Below are 20,923 nucleotides of genomic sequence, written 5' to 3'. Positions count from 1 at the left end.
TAACAGTAGTCTTGTGATTTCTCGTTTTCCATGTATACCTTTATCTAGCATATAATTCTGTGGTTATTTCATTACAGGACTGTTTTTGAGGCTGTGATTGAGACGATATACTATAAATAATAAAACCCTAGGGTTTTACAGTAGCATGCATTGAGGTAACTTATAATGATAATATTTTAACATTATGTCAAGATACTGTTTGAACAAAATTATGGATGTTCATGCTTAAGAATAATGTTATTTCTTGTGGTTTGGGACTACAGATAGGCTTTATTAATTAATTCTGTGCTGACTGAGAAATTTCCCTGAATCTTGTCTGCTTGGTACAAGTCACTAATTTTCACTGTTTTGTAGTTCTACAAAATCGCTACAATAGCAATTATGCAATTAACTAAGACAGTACTTCAATGCTGCTGCTTCTCATAATTGAACGTGTTATATTCAGACAAGATACCGTCCTATTATTTGCTTTAACCTACTTGTAATGGAGGGAAGCAGTAGATTTTTCGCCATGTCCCTGTTCTGTTTTTTTTTTTAGAAAGTAAAATAGTAGCACAAATAGTATAGTAAGAATCAATGGAACTTTTATTGAATTTGCTCTGTTTTTTAATGATTTTTAATGCTAGCCATAAGTAACTATTCTGTTTGTAATTAATTAGGTAGAGACTATAATTGCAAGTGATGTATTGAGATGTATATAAATCCTATCTCCTTAAAAGCACACCAAACTTCATTCAAACTAACACTCTTAGCACAGGTAATTATCATATGAATACACCCTAAGTCAGGAAACTTTAGACAGTGATTTTGAGTGAGGGAAGTCGGTGAAGGGACAGGAAAAGATGGAAGCTTCAAAGCAGTGATTTGCATTTGAAATGTAGGCTTTGGACATAGCTTAAGGGAAACTTGGGAATGTCATTTTGGAGGCAAGTAACTGTTATCAAGCCACACTAATCTAGCCCACCTCAGCAGAAAAAGAGCCGAACTGGCAGTGAGGGAAGGGAGAAAGAGGAGCAGACTGTTCAGAATGCATAGAACGCTTTTGCGAGGCTAGCCTTAGTAGCATAAATAAAACCGGCTGCTGCTAGGATAATGAACAAAGTAACTTACTTCAGTTTTGACCTTGTCAATTGAAAAAATAGTCTTCCGGAAACTGAGGCAAGAGGTATCCAAAAGGGGAACAATGGGTCATCAGGGGAAGTGGGAACTTGCCTCTCCCTGGTCGTCTTATCGTAAAACTTTTACTCCATTTGCAAATCTGGTCTGGAATCTTCAACCCCAAGCATTTAAGCTTATGGACTCTGTGACACTTCTGCCAGATGAGAGATACTGGACCAGTTTCCCCAGCCAGAGTGGAATGGTTCAGTGGTTCCCTGGCCCTACTTTCTGGGGTTCTTGCAGATCCTACTCCCTCTCTGGCCTAGCTATATTCCTGTCTGCTGCCTTTGTTTGCATTTAGAACGTGAGTTGTTGGAGAGAGGAGGTGGTTTCTCTCCCCTTGAAACTACCTTTTGCTGTCAGCATTGGAAAGAACATGGAAGCACTCTTTCAACAGTCCAAGTATCTCCTTAAAACTCAATTCAGAAGGATTATGAAGGTTCACTTTCATGGTCTGTATTCACACCAAAGATTCACAATGATCAAGCTTTTTGCCTTTTGTTCTGAAATAGATTTTTGTCTTCACTGAGTTCACTTACAACACCTTCATCTTGGTTTGACGACATACTGCCCAAGGCAAACTCCCTCAACTCTGTCCTCTGAGTGAGGTATGCCTGTTGAGTACCTAGTACCTGGTGCCAGAAGCAAGAATCCCTCAGGTTTGCCTCCCCACACGTCACAAAGTTAAAAGAGGCATTTTAAAACAAAATTGTAGAATTATTAGGCTGTACAGTAAACCCAAGTGAGTGGGAAAGAATCTATCTATTCATTGACTGTTGAGATTTTTTTTTTTTTGGGCAGACTACTATTAATGAAAAAGAAAAGAGTGTATCTTGAGTCTCTGGTAAAGGTTGCCACATTCAGGTTGCTAGGAAAAAAGATGAGCTGTACACTTTTGGTGCTAGTTCATCTCCAGAATGCAGATATATGTCAGATCTAACTACTCCACAAGCAATTTACAGGTCAGTATAAAGGCCTGCTGGCTTCTTAAAAAAATGCACTGAGATTGAAGATCTTTGATCTTGACAATGTGGGATCAAACCATCGCATTAATCTGACCTTTGTAGTGCCCGTCTCCTTAATGTACCCTCCACATCCCCTTATCGCTGTTGGCTTCTCAACAATTTTGAATTAGTTTGAATATTACTTGCTCTAGAAATAGTATGTGTTTAAAGAGTCCATGTTGAAGAAATGTTATCCTTGGATAATTGTGAAGTAAGATTATAGTTGAGATCATCTGTTCATTAGAGGATTCTGCAGGAATTCCAGGGGAATTTTCATGCTGGAAAATCAAAACTTGCTACTTTTCAGCCTCATAATCAGACATTAATGACTGCCTAAAACCAGTTTGCTTTATGGTTTAGTAAGACTTACTGTTGCTATCTAACCTCAAGTCTGCCACTGACTTGTTTGTGGCAGAGAGTAAACCACTTAACTTCTGATAGTTTCCCATGATTGCTGCTTCTGAGGGAGTTCAAAAATTTATGAAGGTCCAGTATGCTAAGACAATAAAAACATCGCTTCTCTTACAGCAATCAGTCTGGAACTTCTATTGAGAAAGGCCTGCTGGTTTGTGTCTCAGAGGTGGAAACTGCTCAAGATGCCTGCTGGGACGTTAGGCTGCAGGGTCAGGGAGGAAATTCGGTGCTGAATGTATTCTACTATGTGCTTATTACTTTTACATGTTACTTGTTTTTTCCTCTATTCTGAAGTTAAGACATCATGAGTGAAGCTGATTGAAAATCAGGTTTTCTGTACTGGAATTCAAGAAATGCTAGTTCCCAGAAACAGGAGTGAACTTTATCACAGAATGGAAATGGATTTTCTGAATTGCCTGTGAAAGCAAAAGTCTGAGGAGAAAGAAAAAAAGCAGCAGTGTAAGTTTGAAATAATTAAAATAGTTTTGTTTTAAAAATGTAGAAACCAAGCAATAGTTGTGATTCCAAGTGTGCAGCTCATGGGCAAGCCAGGACTCCAGGGCTTTTTGGCTACCAGCTCTCCGTTAGCCCCGAAGCAAGTGAGGGTTTCTGAGTTCCCAACTCTTCCAGAATCTGTGCCACACCTCTGCTCAGATCTTAGCTTCATGGCAGGGAGCCTAGCAGCCATGAGTGGCCCCAGGTTTTCAAACTCCTGTTTTTTGGCAAGGGGCCTAGATTCTCCAAGGACCTGGGCATGGCTCCTAGCTTCACAGAATAGGGAGAAGCCCTGTGAACAGTCATGATTTACAGAATCCTGACTTAAGGGTAGGGAGACTGGATGCGTTAGTGCTTCCTTGCAGTTATGGTCCCTGGGAGGTTGGGCTTTCCAAGTTTCCATCAGGAAACTGCAATTTTCAGATCTGAAGATATTTTGAAATCTTATTGAAAATATATAAAACTAGAACTGAATTTAGTATTGCTGTATTTGTTGGAGGTTTTTTGGTTTGGTTTGGTTTTTTTGGTTTTAATCTTAGCGTTATCCTGAGTCCCTAGAAATACCACTGTTAGGCTTTTGAGGATCTGAGTCCAGTCAAGTCTCATGATGCTGAGCAGCGAGTCATTGGTTTTGTTCCTATCTCACGTTTCCCCATTGTGCCTCTAGCATTTCTTACATTTGCAACATACACTGTTGCTTTTCTTCTGCTCCCAAACTCCATGTGACCAGCTGTTCCTGATCTCCTTGGGCAGAAGAAAGAGACTGTGCTGGAACCAGTGCAAAACCCCACATTCCTCAGCAGAAACCTAGTACTGTGAGCTCTCCTCTTGTCATGAAATCCCATTAATAAGCACAGCACATGGGGATTCCAGGAACTTTGGAAGTCTGGACAATTCTGGAAATGTAAGCTAGTAGTCAGCACATATCCCATCTGTTTCTGTGCCTAGCTCAATGCCAAGTGAAGACCTGGCTTGTCAACTCAGCCTGGAGAGTTGTGAATGATGTGTTTGATTGCAGAGGTTGGAAGGCAAAATTGCAACTTCCACTGGGGTAATACACATCAAGGAGAGAGAAAGAGACATCTTGTGGAGTCCCTCCCACAGTAGCAGCTAATATTATAAGCTTATTTCCTTGAATTATCCTTAATACTGTATTGAAACATGTCAGTAAAATCCATAGGATTTTACTTCTTTCTTCCCATGTAGTGTATAACTGGTTGCTAGTGGCATACTCTGCCTTCTATGCTGTTAAAACAGAAGTGGCTCTGAAACTAACGTTTAGTTACATTAAGGACCTTTGGCTTTGGGATCTCATCCTTGAGGCCAGTTCTTGTATGATTTGCACTTTGAGCAGAATTTCCAAGGTTAATGCATGCTTGGAGCCCAAATTTGTTTTGGACCAGCAGTCCTCATCTTTCTATGTGGTAAAAATGACTATGAAAGAGCTTGTAGGGGGCTCCACGTGGAAACAATTCCAATCTTGCAGGCTCAGTGGCAGCACTTGAACAAAATAGGGCTTGGCAGCCGACCCCATCTCAGAGCTGTTGGCGCTCTCTGCAGCCTCTGGCATGTCCACTTAGGGTTTATGCAATACAATTAACCAGTCTGCAAAATACAGTAAAACCTACTTCCTACGGGGGCTAAGAAGTTTAATTTACGTCAGAAGTTCATAAAAAGCAGTGGGTGTAAGGGCACAGGCTCCATAGTGTGTTTTATACACACCACTTTTTCCAAGACGGGGGATTTCCCTGCTGCCGTAGTCGTTCCCCAGCCCCTCTCTGGGATGTTTCTACAGTGCAGAGTTGCCATCTTTTTACAGCGGTCTTTGCCTTCAGTACTTTCAATCTAGGAACTTTAAAACAGCGGAGACAGATAGCAATAAAAATGGTGTCTGTCATTGAAAAAATCCTTCCCCGTGTAAGTCAGTTACTAGCTACACAATTTTTTTGCTAACACAGTATAAAGAAATACCATCAGAACAAATGGACTCAAAAGTTAGTGACAGTTTATGTGAAAAATAAACCCAGCAAATTTGTGCTCACCCCAAACTGAACTCCACAGGATATATGCCTATTTTTAGATATATACACATACAAAACTCATTCTATTTTCCACTGCTTTTTTTTAAATTACCATTTCTTCCTTGCATTTTGTAACAGAAAAAATTATCAGTAATACAAAAGCTCACTAGGAACCAAACACAACCAACTTCCAAAATAAAAGGCCTAATTCCACTTCAACAACCTGGACTGAATGAGACACGAAGTTATTACAACCTAAACACTGTAACTGCCCCGTTCCTTGCAGAGTGCCCCTGGAAAATACTTTGGAGTCACAGCTTGCTTAAAAAGTGGACTGATTTAAGTCTGGGGCTGCAAATGCAAAGGATTTCTTTAAATTTACTTCCTTCTGCATTTACATTTTTGCAAGGAGCTCTCTCTTTATAAATGCGTTACTGATGAATATTGAAAATACTCTTGGGCACAAGTACCTTCTTGCAGTGGCAATGCATCAGAGGCGTAGCTGGTGGTTATTCTTCAAAGAGTTAGGAGGCGTTAAAAGTAAATTTAAATTTAAATGTATTTAGGAAAATCCAATACTAAAATGACCTGGATCTTATAATTATTTTAATTAAAGTAGAAGGAAAACTTTTTAAAAAACACTGGAATCCTGTTTTGTTGATAAACTTTATTAAGATCTTGCAGTAAGCTGCTTTTCCCCAAATTCTTGTCAACATTTCCCTACAGCACAGCGAGGGGCACCCATCCACGCACAGCTGAGCCAGTAACGCCTTGAAAAAGCCAGCTTGCAAAACAGCGTAGGTATTAAGAATTGATTGCCAAACATTTTGAAAACACAGCTAACAGGGAAGATTACTCCCTGAAAATAAAACTGTTATGCAAAGCAGTTTCTGGGATTCTGGCGCAGCCAGAAACGCTCTACCAACAGTCCTTCAGCAAAAGCAGATGGGTTTTGAAAACACGATGTACAACGTGAGCTGTTCTATCACCTGGCTCCAGCCTTCCCACGCGGACCCGGGTTCCCGCAAGTTTCTTTAAGGGCAGTAACAACTTTTTTTTTTTTTAAAAAAAAAAACACCAACCAACCAAAACCAGACGGAGAATAACCGCAAGTAAAGAGCCATTTTTAGCACAGGTGGACTTTGTCTCGCAGCTTACCGGGCGGGACCTTCTCTACGCGTGTGCGTACCTTGTACCCCGCGTTAAGGAGGACGGTCCGCGCCGGTTCCGCGGGCGCGCAGCGCGTCTCCCCGCGGCGGGCAGCGCTCCGCTGGTGCCCCTCGGGCTTGGCAGTCGCTGCGTGCGTGTAGAGGCAGTGACACGATTGCCTGGAAAGGGGAGGGGGCGAAAAAAGAGAAAAAAAAAATCCCCCCAAAAAGAAACCAACGGCAAAACCCGAGGCTGGCGGTCTCCAGCCAAGCGGCGCGGCAGTGCCCCCTCACGCCGCCACACGCGGCCCCTCCAGCCGCTGCGTGACGGGAGAGCTGCGGGCCGGAGCCCGCGGCTGCCCTCCGCCAGCCCGCCGCCCTCCACCGTGCCGCAGACGGGGCCGCGGGTCTCGGTGCCGGTGCCCGTCCCGTCCGCAGCGCCCCTCCGCCTTCCCCCGCTGGCCGCCGGGCCGGGAGGAGGGCGGGGGAGGGCTTTCCCACAATGCTTTGTGGGGACGTTGACAAGTGGATCCAAGATGGCGTAGAAAGTAATGACAGGTAAGTCAGGACTTCCCCATTCGCCCCCCGCGGGGGCCGGGGGCGGCCAGCCCCGGCTGGCGAGGGCTCCGGGGAGGCCTCGGGGGACCCTCGGTGCCTCGCAGCGGGCCGAGCGGCCGAGCGAGGGCTGCCGGCCGGGCCGGAGGCTGAGCGGTGCCGGCTGGAGAGGGCCCTGTGTCTGCGGAGGGGCCTGCAGCGGCAGCCGCTCGGGGGCTGTTTACGGGAAGGCTCGGCCGGAGCCCCGGGGGCTACCGCGCTCTCCCGGGGGCCCACAGCCGCCGGCGGGCGGGTCGGCGCGGCCCTCCGCCCGGCGCGGCGGGGGCAGGCGTAGGGGCCAGCCTGGAGAGCCGGAGATGCCTTGCACAACCCCGGCTTCCCCCGGCTCCGGGGGTGCTCCGTCAGGGAGGAGGGTGGGGGGATGTAGAGAGGGGGGAGTCAGCTTTGTTTTTGTACCGGGTGGGGCGGGAGGGAACGGCTAGCGACAGCCAGGAAATAACAATAATAAAATAGAAGTAAAAAAAACGGTTTAGGTAGGGTTTGTTGAAGGATGGAAAAATAAATTGAAAGAATGTAACAGCCGCTGTAAAATTAACCCTCAGAGCAATTGAAGTTTTGGCAGATAAGCTTATATTTTTGTTTTCTGCAGGAAGGCTTTGTCAGGGCCGAGTGGCTAGAAGTTGGGAGGTCCAACACAGACCCTGAGATCACCTTTTCTACAATGCAGCTGTTGTGAAACTGAAAATAGGAGAGTTTATACTGCAGGTTGCGATACAGTCCTCCCAACAGAGACTATTTATATCTGTATTTTTAGGGAAAATCCCCAAGTAGGGGAACGATATATGTTACCTCTCCTGGGGTGGTTCGGGTCCTTTTATTAATTTCCAAAGGAGTGAAGTTGTTTGGCTTCAATTCATTCTTAGTTAAATTGTTGCTGTTTGATTATAGTAACACCATTAAACATATTGATGGAAATTAAGAAATAACTGCAGGGAAACATTTGTGAGGTTGCTTTCCAATTAATGACAAAATGAGTAAGAGGTAAAAAGGTAATAGAATTTTTGCATTATCAGAGGCACAGTGAGCTTGACATGAACTTTTAAAATAACCTAATATATTTTGCTTTTCATTGAAGAAATAATGTCCTAAGAAAAAATGTCCTAAAAATTAATATCCCCATTGACAGATTGAGTGCATCATGGCTAGTTTTATTGTGATGGTTTGAATTGTTGGGGTCTTCTAATGTTGTTGTTCTTAATAAATATTATGATTGAAGCAAGGTAAAGCGTAAAATATTTCCCCCTCCTTTATTTTTATTGAGAAAAATTCCTTTGTAAAAATAAAAAACCAACAACCAACAAATTAAATGAAGTGATACTTGGCAAGTTTGCATTATTTTCTAAGACTGATTGGTAGAACAGGGAGGTTTTAAAATAACATGTTTCAAATTCAGTTGTTTCAATACTTTTGAGTCATAGCAGGTTGTGAATGAAAACTCTGTGTTTTTTAAATGGCAAAGCTTGTTTGATTGGGACGGTCTGGGGGTGCTGGGCAGCCTGCTGGTCCTCTGCAGTGAGGAGCTGATTTTGAACGTGCAATCGAAACTTAGATGAGGGGAATGTGTACAAGCGACCACCACGTTCCCTCCCCTGAGAGATGTGAGCCGAGGGATTCACTCTTAGATGAATCAGACTTTGGTAGGCTTAGCTTTTACAGTGCGGAAATTGTGAGTGGCGAAAGCTGAGTTAAGCTTTTTTATTGAACTTTAATTAGCAGAACAGTTTTTCCTTACTGGTAAGTGAAGGAACATTTTATGTGTTATTACTGATAAAATTGAGTTCTCTTTGTAATTTGTTATGAAAGCAGAAATTACTTTTTTTTTTTCCCTCTAGCTGAAATCACATTTCTATTATCACTCCTCACCTCTGAATTTTTTGGGCTTATGAAACATACTGAGTGTGTATTTCCCCTCCTTTAATTCATACAGACCCCATGTCTTTTTAAGTGAGCCAGATGAACTTTTCTATGAAAGCAGCCTCTTAAAGTAACGGCTATAGGACTTGAAAGGTTCTAATAGCTGGTTTTGAGGTTTGGGGTAGGTTTTTTCATTTGTTTTTGCTCTCTGTTTTTTTGAGGGTTGTTTTTGTCTCTTCCTAGCAGACTAAAAATTAAAGGGAGATGTGGAAGCAGCACCTTAATCTGTAATTTGTCCCAGTTCTGCTTCTTGATCTGTCATGGAGGATCCTTTCACTTTGTGAAATCTCATTGATTTGAGAGAATTTGCTCCTGGGCTTTGGGATCTGTATTAGTAGATCTGGTCTGGAGAAGGGCTCTAGTTTGGAGAGAACTTATGCTCGAAGGTTTGATTCATGGAGAAATTCCCATCTCAAAAAATCTAAGTAACTGTGTCTAGAAGGTTTGAAGACGTAATAATTCCAAGTGGATAGGGTACAGGCCTAGTGCTTGAGAGATCTGGACAGCCTGATGCTTATCACTTCACCTGTTTATGCTTCCTTTTGAAGGAATTTAATATAGGAATAGTGAATCTTAGCAACTTGTAAAGAGTCTTGATGCCTGTGGATGAAAGAAGCTATGTAAGTGCTAGGCAATATTATTACTAATGTTTTCTAACTCTGTTAATTTAGTAGTCTGATGAAATGTTTTCTCTAACTTTGGCAATTATTTTTGTTAGTAAAATCCCCTTTGCGATTTTAGCTGGATATTCTTTCTGACTTTCAGTGTGGTGTTTTTTTTCTTGTTATTCGTTGTTTACTACCATCTCACATTTGCTACTGCACTTTATTCTAGGTGTCTTCAGTTTAGTAATGGCAGAAGCAATTGCTGGAGCAATTCAGATTATTAGTTGAAGGCCCTTGAATCTTTCACCTCCCTGGCATTCCCTCCTGAGGTCAGTGGTACCTAGATAGGTCTGGTAGCAGAAGTGAAATCTAAATTAGAAAAATCTTTTGTAATATTTTAAATCCTGTCCCGTGTACAACCTGAATAGCTAGGGAAAGCCATGGGAGCTGGCTTGGAGAATGAGAAGGAAGGTTGGTGTCATCCTGCTCTACCTTAGGGATAGAGTAGTTGGACAGCTGGCTTTCCCCCTGCCTTGGGGATCAGTAGGCCAAGAATCGTAGTAAACGTCAGTCCTGTCCTTTTTCTTTCCTAGTGTTGTTTAGGGCTTTTTCCTGGAAGCAGATCCTCAGCGTTCCTCTTTGTGCGAGGCTGCTAGTGGCTCATTACGGGGGGAGAAAATGGCAAGTTTTCTATTCCAGATCTTCTCTCCTGCTCACGTATTGTAGCTGTTTAATAATTTCTCACTTCTTTTGTTGAGGTTCTAAGGCAAGATCCCATTGTCACTACATGGTATATGTATTTTTCCCCTGTAAATGGAGGTATTATGGGTTAGATGATCAGAACAAACAAAACCTTCCTTTCTTTGTTCTTGTTTGTCTTGCTGTTTCTTCTGTGGCCTTTGGCAGTAGTCAGCACTTGTGTTTATGTATATCGATGACATACGTTTAAAGACATCGTACTTTATATGTTTGATTTCTTACTGCCTTTGGTAGACTTCTGTGATTGTCATTCTTTTTCAGCAAGGAAGAAAAGAGAGAGAATATTAAAAAAGAGACTGCTTTTGAAAAAGTTTGCACACAGCATTGGTATGGAATAAAAAAAATGAAGGAATGTTTGGTCTTCTGGAGATTTTGACTGGGAAAGTAAACACTTGTTTTCTCCTAGTATTTATTTTGGGAGGGAGGAGGAAAATAACTAAACTTTATACATAGTGAAATTAGGAATCTGCAAGGTCAGACTGCTCTACAGAAACAGGCCAGCTTCTGGTGATTTTATTATGGTGGTATTGATATGTAACTCAGGTTCCTTATTCAAAAACAGTCTTGCTTACTGAGCTTTCATCTTCTCTTCACACAAATGTTTACAACATGAGGCTTCAACCAGAAGCAATCACTCATGTCTGAGAAACACAGAAAAGTGAATATTACTATAGGAAAAGAAGTGCTTAGGAATTTAAGCAGGGAGATTGTAATTACCCATGGGTGAGATTTTGTTTTTCTGTTGCATTTCTATTGCACTGCTAGTTGAAGTTAAAGGATACTTAATGTGGCTATAACATAATATCCAAATGTTTCTCTGCAATTTTATATGCAAATTCATTGACATAAATTTAATGGACACGCACTGGTTATTTACCCAGTCTTTTCACAGAGCCCTCCAAAATACCAAATTGCAGACTTCTGACAGGAAAGCAAGATAAGAAATCATGGATTTCAGTCTTTTTCCTTCTTAAATGTAGTTTTAGTACACGGAGAGGTTCCATTTCATGGCTAAAAAGTTTGAGTGGTTACTATGGCCCCATCCTAGTTCTGAATAAGTACAACCTATCAAATTTTCGAAGTGTCATGGAATCTTTGTCAGATGTTAGAAGACTCGTATTTTCACAAGAAGGTAATGTAGAATTAACAACACTGAACTATATAGCTCTTCCAAGAAGCAGTAGGTACACAGTGCTGCAGAATTGGTAGCAAGAGTTTTTGGAAGTGATTTTATGTAAAGAGATGTTTTGGAGATGTTACTGTAAACTGTTGTGTGATTTGTTTCTGTTAGTCTCAGGAAGTACTGCTTGTATGAAGAATGATGTGACCGAGGTGGATGTTTTTAATCTTTCCTTGTATGTGGTCTGGGGAAGTACATTTCATGATCTCTCCTGTTTGTAAGCAGTAGGAAGGCTAATGATTCTGAGAGCTGTAATGACTAAACATCGGAAGAAAAGAGTAGTAGAATTATGTTAGGTACGAAATTTTGATTCTTAGAGTGGCAAAAAGTAAAGAGTAGAAATGTGAGCAGTGTGTGGATTAGTCTGAGCTGGTTTTATGATAGTTAGGGTAAGCGTTATTTAGAAATGATCTTTCAGCCTGCGAATTTCAGAGGGGTTTTTTCATGGTTATATACAGCAAAAAATACTGTATTCATCAAAACACTAAAAATTACATTACTTAAATATGCTTAGAAGATCTTTCAGAGCCCTTCAGACCCCGTGGCAAAAGGGAAATACGTAATACAACAAGAGCTGTTTTTGAGAATCTTGGTTGTTAGTAATGCGGCACGAGTGTTTAATTTGCTGGAAAATATTTAGTGGTTCAGCAAACCAAGAAAGTAGCAAATCTTTGTGGACATAATAAATGGAGAATGCCACAAATGAAAAGCATGGTGGTTTGGGCAGCATACAAAATAATGCTTTTTCCTTATATACCTTCTCACTTAATGTAAGACAGTATTTTTGTAAGTGAAAATTTCATTTTATCCTGGGATAATTCTAGGGGGGTGGGGACAGGCAGCGTGTGTCTGTTCCCAAGTAATGTTCTTTCACTGCTCTCAACTAAATTCCCCATCAGCTCGCTGGGATTCCTAACTGCTGTTGAGCAGCCACGATAGCTGCCTTGCATCTGCTCCTCTGCCATCTCGGGAGCCAGAATTTGTTGGGCTTTTCTCATTGTCTACGCAGGCAGGTCATTAAGGGGAATGTTTTTTTAGCATACTTCTGAATCTGTGCTAATGCAGTGCTGTAGCTGAGTGCTGTGGGTATTTTATTGAAGTGATGTTTTTGATTATAGCTGTTTATGTTAATGGTTTTGAGGTAACTGTACTCTGGCCATATCTTAAGACACTCACACGTTTGGAATGGTCCAGGACATTTGTTTTGTCGTTTGAACTGACTGATATTACTTGGCTGCAGTTTTGTTTATATTTGTTTGGCTAGGCTACACACTGCTTCTCTTCCGAAGTTCTGTGAGAATTATGCCATTAACCACAGTAGGATTGTTACTCATTCCTGCTGATGTCTGTTCTTTGAGTGGGGTTTAAAATACGTGACTGAATCTCTAATGTTAATTGCAAAAAGAATGAGTAGGGTGAACGCCATTGGGAAACTTGTGTTTGAGATACAAGTTATGGTGTTGCCCATAGGGTTTGCTGTGCGAGGAGAACTTGGGAATCCATATCCTTTTCTCGGGAGAGGTCTAAAAATTGAACCTGTTGGTAGTATCGCCTTCATGCCTTTGAGGAGCGGAAACAGGTGTTAGGAAAGCATTATCCGGATGCGGAAGGGTTAACATCATTAAAATACAGAGTTAGAAGACAATTCCCAGGCTTAGCTATATTATGCCAAACTATTTGAAGCACAGTCATGTAAAAATGAATTTCAGAGGTTATTTACAATAAAGATAGCAAATTTTAGTGGTGGAGGTTACTTACTGCTTTGAACTTTCAAAACAGCACACAAAAATATCATACACAGTTACATAATAAGTATGGTTTTGGGAAAGATGTGTTTGGAGTATCTGTGGGTGGCATGATTGTGTTAGTAAATCTGTTATGGTAGGACACTTTTGTGCTAAGCACTGTATAAATGTGCAACAAAAACCTCAGTCACAGTATTATTCACTACTATAATAAATTTAAGTTCATAATAATGCTGCAGTGAGGACTGAGGTATATTGAAAGAAAATTTTCCTGTTTTGTGTCACAACTTTCTGGCTTATTTCTATGTTCAGTTTGTGAACTGTTCACTATAACTGTGCAATAGAACTGATGTTTTTACATTCTTTTGCCTCTTGAATGGATCGAAAGAGTGATTCATATTTTGCATCTCAAACAGAAAATTAACTTAGGGCTTTTTTTTTTTTTTTAATCCAGCTGTAAAAACTGTGATATATACCTGTAGCATCTGCATTTGCACTGGTGATCAAAGCTGTGTTCTTCAGATAGATCTCCTAGTCATAGGGGTGTGCTGCTTTGGGACATGTCAAGAGTGGAGAAAGTTCTTGTATGAAAATGAACGTTTGACACTTGAGGAAAGGCTGTTTCAGCATCGCTACAATATACCTGTTAAGAAGAGAAAACTTGGTGTGAACCACTGAGCTTTGGAGTTTGCCTCAGGTTTTCCAAAAGGGATATGCTGTGAGAAAGAATTTTCTAATTTTAAAAATACTTTTATTGCTGAAATCCAAATACAGCTGTGTTAGAGGAAGCTTCCAATTGAACACATGACTGAAAGTTAGGAACTCCTAATTTTGATTCTGTCTTCAAGACTAATTAAATTGGTGAACTTTGGCAAATGAACTGTGGTCAAGTGCTCTCCGAAGACAATGCTGCACGAGTGGCAAACTCAATAGGCGTCATGAAAAACATGATGTGTTGCATTTAAACTTCTCAAATACATTTGTAAATATCCTGATACGTGTTTTGTGTTGAAATGATGCTTGGGGATCTTCTCTGACTCCCCTTTGCATTCCTTGGGAGCACAGTTTTGTACTTGCTTGGCATTTGGAAAATTAGGTGACAGATGTTTAGTCACATATACATGGATGTACCTATATATCATACAGCAGACATTTCTCAAAAAGGACTTCTGGCACTACCTTATGACTCAGCGGAGAAGAATATTGGTAATTGCCTGACTGTGTAAGTCCTTAAGATTAATGGTGTTCACTTTTTTGGGGTCAGAATTATTATTAAACATTATATTGTGAAATGTGCAGGGTCACTCAGGAACAAGGCCATGTTCTGTTATTCAAATCTGTAAAAGAGAAGTTCTGCCACAAGTAGTTTAAGGTTTTAAAAGTTATTGATTATGATGTTTAAAACAGCTTTTTGAATATGAATACTGTGCTCTTCTGCAAAGTGTGTTTGACTTGAGACTTCCAGGTTGGTGCTGCTCCACGGAGAGCTGGCTGGTCGTGCAGTGCTGATTTTTCCCTTTGTTTTTCTCTGGCAAATTTCATTAAGAGAAGCAAAGATTAAATTACTTTTCTAATGCATTTTTTTTAAAGTAAGTAATTGGTGATGTTGTTATGGGGATAAAATGGTAACCATGGGACAATATTTCAATTAAAATGCCCTCATCTTGGATAAGTGTGAGAAACTCTACTCTCAAAAAGCAGTAAGAACGTATAGGTATATGGAATACAAACTGCTGCTGGTAACCGGTTATTATGAAAGATTGTTTACGTGAAGATTTTCTATGAAGGAGCCAAAAGAACTTTAGGTGGGGCAGAAGCACCACCTATTATTATGTTACCTGATGCTACTATGACATGCTCCTTGTTTCAGTTGGTTATTACTTGCCAAATTTTAATTATTTGGGTCGAAATTTCCCATGGTGAGTGTCTATCACAGGCTGACTTTTTGGGTGCTTTGGAGGGAGCGAAGGGTTCTGCCAACACGATTCAGTCTTTTCCAAAAATTGGGCAAAAATATATTCTTATGTCCACAATAAAATAAAAAAATCTAATGTCCTATTGTGCTGCTTTTTAAAAAGTTGAGATGTGGTATAATATGATTTTTCTGCCAAGGATATACTGTTATCAACCCTGGGAATAATCTGCTCAGCATTGGTGAAATTAGCATTTAGTACAAATCTAACAGAATGTCTCTGAAGTGAATATGCTTCAGCCTGAGCTAAATGGGATTTCTGTACAGTTTGAAGGCTAGGGCTTCTGCATTCCTCCCTGGCATGATTTTGGACAAAAATGAGAGCATAGAGAATTCCCCTTCTGTACTCCCAATAGCCAGTTCCTCTTCCCTAGCAGCTCTAGCTTCATGCAGCACAGAGGAAGCAGCGACTGGATTTAAACAGAAGGTGCAAAATGCAGACTTTTGCAGAATATGTAGAATAAATGTGGAGATGGTGGATGGCTGAACGAGGAGGTTGAGATTGAAAAAAAATTAGTATTAGAAAGAAATAGAAGGGAGCCTATACTGTGTGGGTACATATAATTTATTTTATAATGCTAATACAGTTGTTTGTTGGAATACAGTTTCACTATTTGTATAAATTAGCAAGTGTTTCAGAAATGGAGTAGGGAATAGCAAAAAAAAAATAAAAAGGCAAATCATACTTAAGCCCTATCTTTGCTACACTTCATTTTCTGTATTTCTAATGAACTCTCCCATGTTGTGATGTAGAGAAATGCTGAATACTCATAAGTCACTCTGCAGACACTGGGTGTTCTGCTTTTATCATATAAAGGGCTATATAGTACAGGGCAGAGCATAATGGGGAAAAATCACTTAGTTATCTTAATATAAGAAGTTTATAGAAGCTTTTGGTTTTAATGTGTTCTAATGTCTTCTTTTTGAAATGGGAATAGTGTCAGAACGATAAAGATATTTTCTTAATACTTGTGAAGTGCTCCGTTACAGTATTTGTAAGCGTTACTGAAAAGTTCATGAAAACATAAAAATGCAGTCTTGAGACCCAGATTTGAGTAGCATGCAGTAAATAAGGCCTTAGACCCTACACTGAAGTATTTAACTAGATGTCTGTTAAGCAGGCAGCCTCTGTTCTGCCTGCTCGTTCTGCCAGGTAGCCCTTGGAAAATGTAGTATTTGACTAATACACTTAAAGGCTGTATCATAATGCAAACACACAGGAGGGCCAGCATAAGCTTGTACAGATACTTTTGTCATTAAACAACCTTTGAATATAGGACTTTATGGATGGCTTTCAGACAAAGCGAGTAAACGCCGGGTAGACATTGTGCTTTGACTTGCCATGTATTTTGCTTAGTTTGATCAAGATAGGTAATGTTTTCAGACAGCTGTGTGAAAAAGGGTCACTTTAAAGGTGGGAGATGAAGATACTAGGGATACTTATATGGTGGATGAGGTGGTTACAAGTGCTGAGGCCATGAGTTATTTTCACATTTTGAGCCAGAGATAGCCAGTTTGTCCATGTGTAAATGTCACTGCAGCTGGCTGTATAGATTGTCCTTTCTGTTTGAAAACAAAAGAGATTAGTAAAAGTAATAAAGTGTTAATCATCACTTAAAGTGTCTGTACTGAAATCATAACTGGCACTGGCACTCATTAAAATCTAACTTGTTACTATCTGTGATGTATGTAAAGTGATTTAAAGAACACAGAGGATCCAGATGCGGAAGGCATTTGCTCTTAATCTCAATTGCTGCTATATTTTTGTTTCTATTGTTATGTGAATGGTAAATCACCCACAGGCACTCATTCCTTTTTTGGTAAATCTGAATGTGTTTATCCTATACGCTAAGTTTACAGGATCAGACTCGAGGCTCCGTTTATATGGCCAGAGATCATTTGTCCTCCTAATTTATGATGCTCTCTTTGGTTTTTAATATGGAAGGATAATCTAAGTATTTAATGGTAGGGGGCATCATGAACCTCTTAATTCCTTTTTTTCCCCCTTCTTGAAATCAAGCATATCATATTCCTTAGAGGCCATGTAGCAGAAGTTCTTGGTGCTCTTATGCTGTATAATAAAACCTTGAAATAAGCTTTCTTCATTTTGTATGCTCCATTTCAGATTTAACATCATTTTTTGGAATTTAAAGTAGGGTCATTTTGCCTGGAGTTGTACAGCATTAACCAGAGTAATTCAGTTATTTCAGAAAACTGATTAGATTGTCCTCTCTCAAGGGTGGAGATTTTTGTATTTGTTCTGTAAGGTGTGCAGTACATTTCTGAGCACTGTCTATGACTAATATTACTGACTTCAGCCGTAACTGCAATAAATGAGTGCGTAAGATCTCTGCTATTCTATTTTTCTTAAAAAAAAAAAAAAAAAAAAAAAGCAAAAGCACCTTTCATATTATTCTTTTCTGCCCCCTGCACATGAAAGATGCACCATCCTTTTTCTCTCTGTTCTGTTAAGTCTTTCACATTGGTATAGTGCACTGTCATTATCTACTCTCATTTTATTAAATGATTTCTGTGTGTGGGATTATTTCTGATGTATATGTCATGACACTAGGAAAGTGTGTTTTTTCTGTGTGTGTCTGTAAATGGCTTCTGTATTTTGTACAGCTGTACTTTATTCCTTCCTGGAGGCTTAAATAAAATGCTTTTTTGTCTTAAGGCAAAGATAAGTTTATTTTGTCACTGTAGGTAAGGAAAATAAATATGTATTTCATTTTATTTTACTAATCTAAAGGTCCTTGAGTGGTATTTTGGAGTGCTACAAAAGCAGTTACATAACATTACCTAGAGGTGCAAGCATGCCTTAAGATGGGAACACTAGAGATGCCAGAGCAACTATAAGATGATTTAACAGTAGATGGATGTATTATTCCCTGTTTTAGTATGTGGTCTGACAAACATGGTTTGTTTGAATTTCAGTGACCCATCTTTTTAACTATAACATTGGCATGTTCACAGTAGCTAACATTTTTATTATGTAGTATACTTGATGTATTGTAACTAATCCAGATTATTAAATGAATAATCTGGATTAATATGGAAATAGATCTTTCCATACCTGTGTAAATTTAAGTATCTTGTCAGTCTTTTCGTGATAAGTTTGAGAGGGAACTAGAAGACTTTTCAGTCACAGGGACTGTGTCCATACCAACTTTCTCACTTCCCAAATGTTACTTTTCTGTATTATGTAAACAACAAATTTTTGAGGCCTTCACATGTGAATTGTTTACATCTCAATTTTACCAGTAACAACTTTCAAAAAGCTGTGGGATGTGTACCGGTAGTGTCTGTCATCTAACAAGTTTGGAAACTCCACTTCAGTGAAACCTGGGAACTGTTGGGTGGATCCTTCAGCAGTTAAGCTAATGAATGCAGTTTATGGATTTTATCATTATGGGAAAAAAAAAAATAGATTTTTCTTTTACTGATGAGTGATATTTTGGTACAGTGGTAGGTGTCCTGCTGAATAAATGGCAGCACATGGCAGTAATTGATGGGGTAACTGACCTCTTGGTATCAGTAAGAGGCAGAATTGTAACTTCTCCTTTCCCTGCATGGGCTTAAAAATCTGGGTCTCTGTTATCTGTCTTGTTACACATTTTTCATAAAACTTGTGGCGTCTTCAACACTTCTGTGAAATTCAGTTCAAATTGACTTGAAGTTCAAAGGTTACTGGGAAAGGACAGAGCAACCGTCCTAAAAAATAAATCTAGTAGATCTCTTCTTCTATATTAAATGAAATTGCTAGGAAGTTAGGATAAACCAGCTGTCTTTTCTTGACATATTACCTGAATTTATTACATGTTTAAAACTTCTATCTACTTTGGTGGCTGGCCTTTCCAATACGTAAGAAGAGCTGAAAAATCACAGAGGTTAGGAAGGGTTAGGAAACATGGCGTGGTCTCTGCACGCATCTCCTTGGAGAGGGGCAGGATGAGTTGAATTCCTGCCCTGCTTTCTCTGAACCTGTGCCAGCTTGACCGCAATAGGCAATGTAAGGGCAAACCCTTCTCTGCTTTCCTGCAGTACAGTGGGCTCTTAACTGGAGGATGCAGCTGAATAGCTTTGGCAAGGAATATTTGGGTGCTTATTTCTCACAGCAGAACTGTTTGAAGGGTTATGGATTGTAATGGGAGGCAGCTGGAGAGGCTCTCCCCCTGCATGTTCCCCATGGCAATGGGTCTCATTCATTTGCATCAGTTTGCGAATCCCAGGATGTGGCTCTTGAAGTATATTTAATTGACAGTAAATTCCTACCAGTCTCACTGTAGGACTGCAAGTTGAACATCATTGCTTTAGCATAAATCTTTACAAGAGATGTTAATGTCTGGTTAAAATATGCAAATATTTACTGACTTGTCTACTGTTTGTCAGCTTGGCATGCGAGACCTTGGATCTGATCCTTCTGTCTTGGCAGACATTGGGAATTTTGCCAATGACATTAATAGGAACAGCATTGTGCCCTCTAATCTGTTTGTTTATGAAGTACAGCGAGAGTTATCTGGCTAGATGCTTTGCAGTGAATTGAAAAAGCATCTGTTTGAAATTTTTTAGGAACTGTCACATGCCTTAATTTATCATTATCTCAATGTACGGACCCTTTGATTTCATAAAATATATTGGTAAGCTGTGAAGCATGAAAGTGCACAGTCATGAGTTGAACTGCTGTGAAACACTAAAATTTTAGTTCACAATGTTCTCTCTTCCTACATTGATTTCTAGTTTGAAGTTGGACTCGTCAGGCTGTGGAGCAATTCTTCAAAAGCCTCCTATGCACCAAGCAGGCGTAGTGTTTACTTGAAAATAAATTACTGTGTAGATCACGTTGTTTATCGCTCTTCTTCCTCAAGCTGTCCCTTCTGCCTTTCCTGGCCCCCTCTGCAGTTCTGAAGGGGAAATGTACAGTTTTATTTGGAGATTAGATTTTAGTTACTCTTTTAATGTTGTTTATAAAATCCCTTTGGAAGGAGGATGAAATACTCATTAGGAATATTGAGCCTGAAAATTATTAGTTGTAGAGGGGAAAAAAAATAATCCCTCACAGTTCACTGAAAAAACCCACCAAGGTTTAAGTTACACCAGTTGGAACTAACTGGATCTTTTAAAAGATATTTTGTAGAAGCTAAGCTGAGCACAACTTGGCCTTCAATGAAATGTAAGATTAGTAAGCTTTCTTCAATGTAAAAACAGGATTTTTTTTTTTTTTAATTACAAAGTATAGATCCAGGGTTAGATTTCTGGATTAGATGGTGAGGAAGAGTTGTGTAAACTTCTGTCCGTGCTCTAGTCAATGTGATGCTTACTGTCCTATCAGGTGGAATTCACAGGCACTGTATTGAAATATTTTACTTGAGTGCATAAATCGGGAGCCTTTCTGTAGGCAGTGGTGCTCCTGTGAGACGATTCAAACCTAAGAAATGCTTTGAATTGACCACTGATAATAAGGGCTCTGTTGATAAGACATTGTGCCTGTATTTCTAACTTAGGTCCACCTATTTTAGATGTGAAAATATGCCTGTTGACTGTTTCTTCAAAATTTTGAAGTTGTAATAAACTTTGCTATTAGAACAAATTGTTACTCAAATTTGAATGTAGAACTCTTCTGGCATGCGGTTCTCCAGGCCATTTTGAGCAAATGAATAATCCTGACATTTGTTCTGTTACATGCTTAGTATTTTAATCTCAGTTTTACAGACAGAACAAGTGGAGTGCATAAGTAATTTGCTTAGTTTTGCAAAGAGAGTTGGGAATATAGCGCAGACCTTGTGACACTTTGGTGTTCAATTCTAATCTGTAATAATTCATAGAATCATAGAATGGTTTGGGTTGGAAGGGACCTTAAAGATCATCTAGTTCCAACCCCCCTGCTGCGGGC

At 39.9% G+C, this 20,923-nt stretch overlaps 1 protein-coding gene across 6 annotated transcripts in view; it reads left to right on the top strand.

Annotated features, from left to right (window-relative positions):
• The first annotated feature begins 6,342 nt into the window (after window positions 1-6,342).
• HELZ (helicase with zinc finger) overlaps window positions 6,343-20,923 on the top strand; it is a 90,259-nt gene continuing 75,678 nt past the window's right edge. For 5 of the 6 annotated variants that reach the window (XM_054846453.1, XM_054846451.1, XM_054846452.1 and 2 more), the window contains exon 1: window positions 6,343-6,798. The gene's annotated coding sequence lies outside the window, so the exon portion shown is untranslated. Of the gene's footprint in view, window positions 6,799-9,683; window positions 9,704-20,923 lie in introns of those variants that run through there. The other variant, XM_054846448.1, reaches the window with a different exon arrangement.

The sequence above is a fragment of the Grus americana genome, chromosome 18, assembly GCF_028858705.1.
Source record: "Grus americana isolate bGruAme1 chromosome 18, bGruAme1.mat, whole genome shotgun sequence".
Classification (NCBI taxonomy): domain Eukaryota; kingdom Metazoa; phylum Chordata; class Aves; order Gruiformes; family Gruidae; genus Grus; species Grus americana.
Note: the sequence above shows the minus strand (reverse complement) of the source record. Positions and strands in the feature narration are given on the sequence as shown.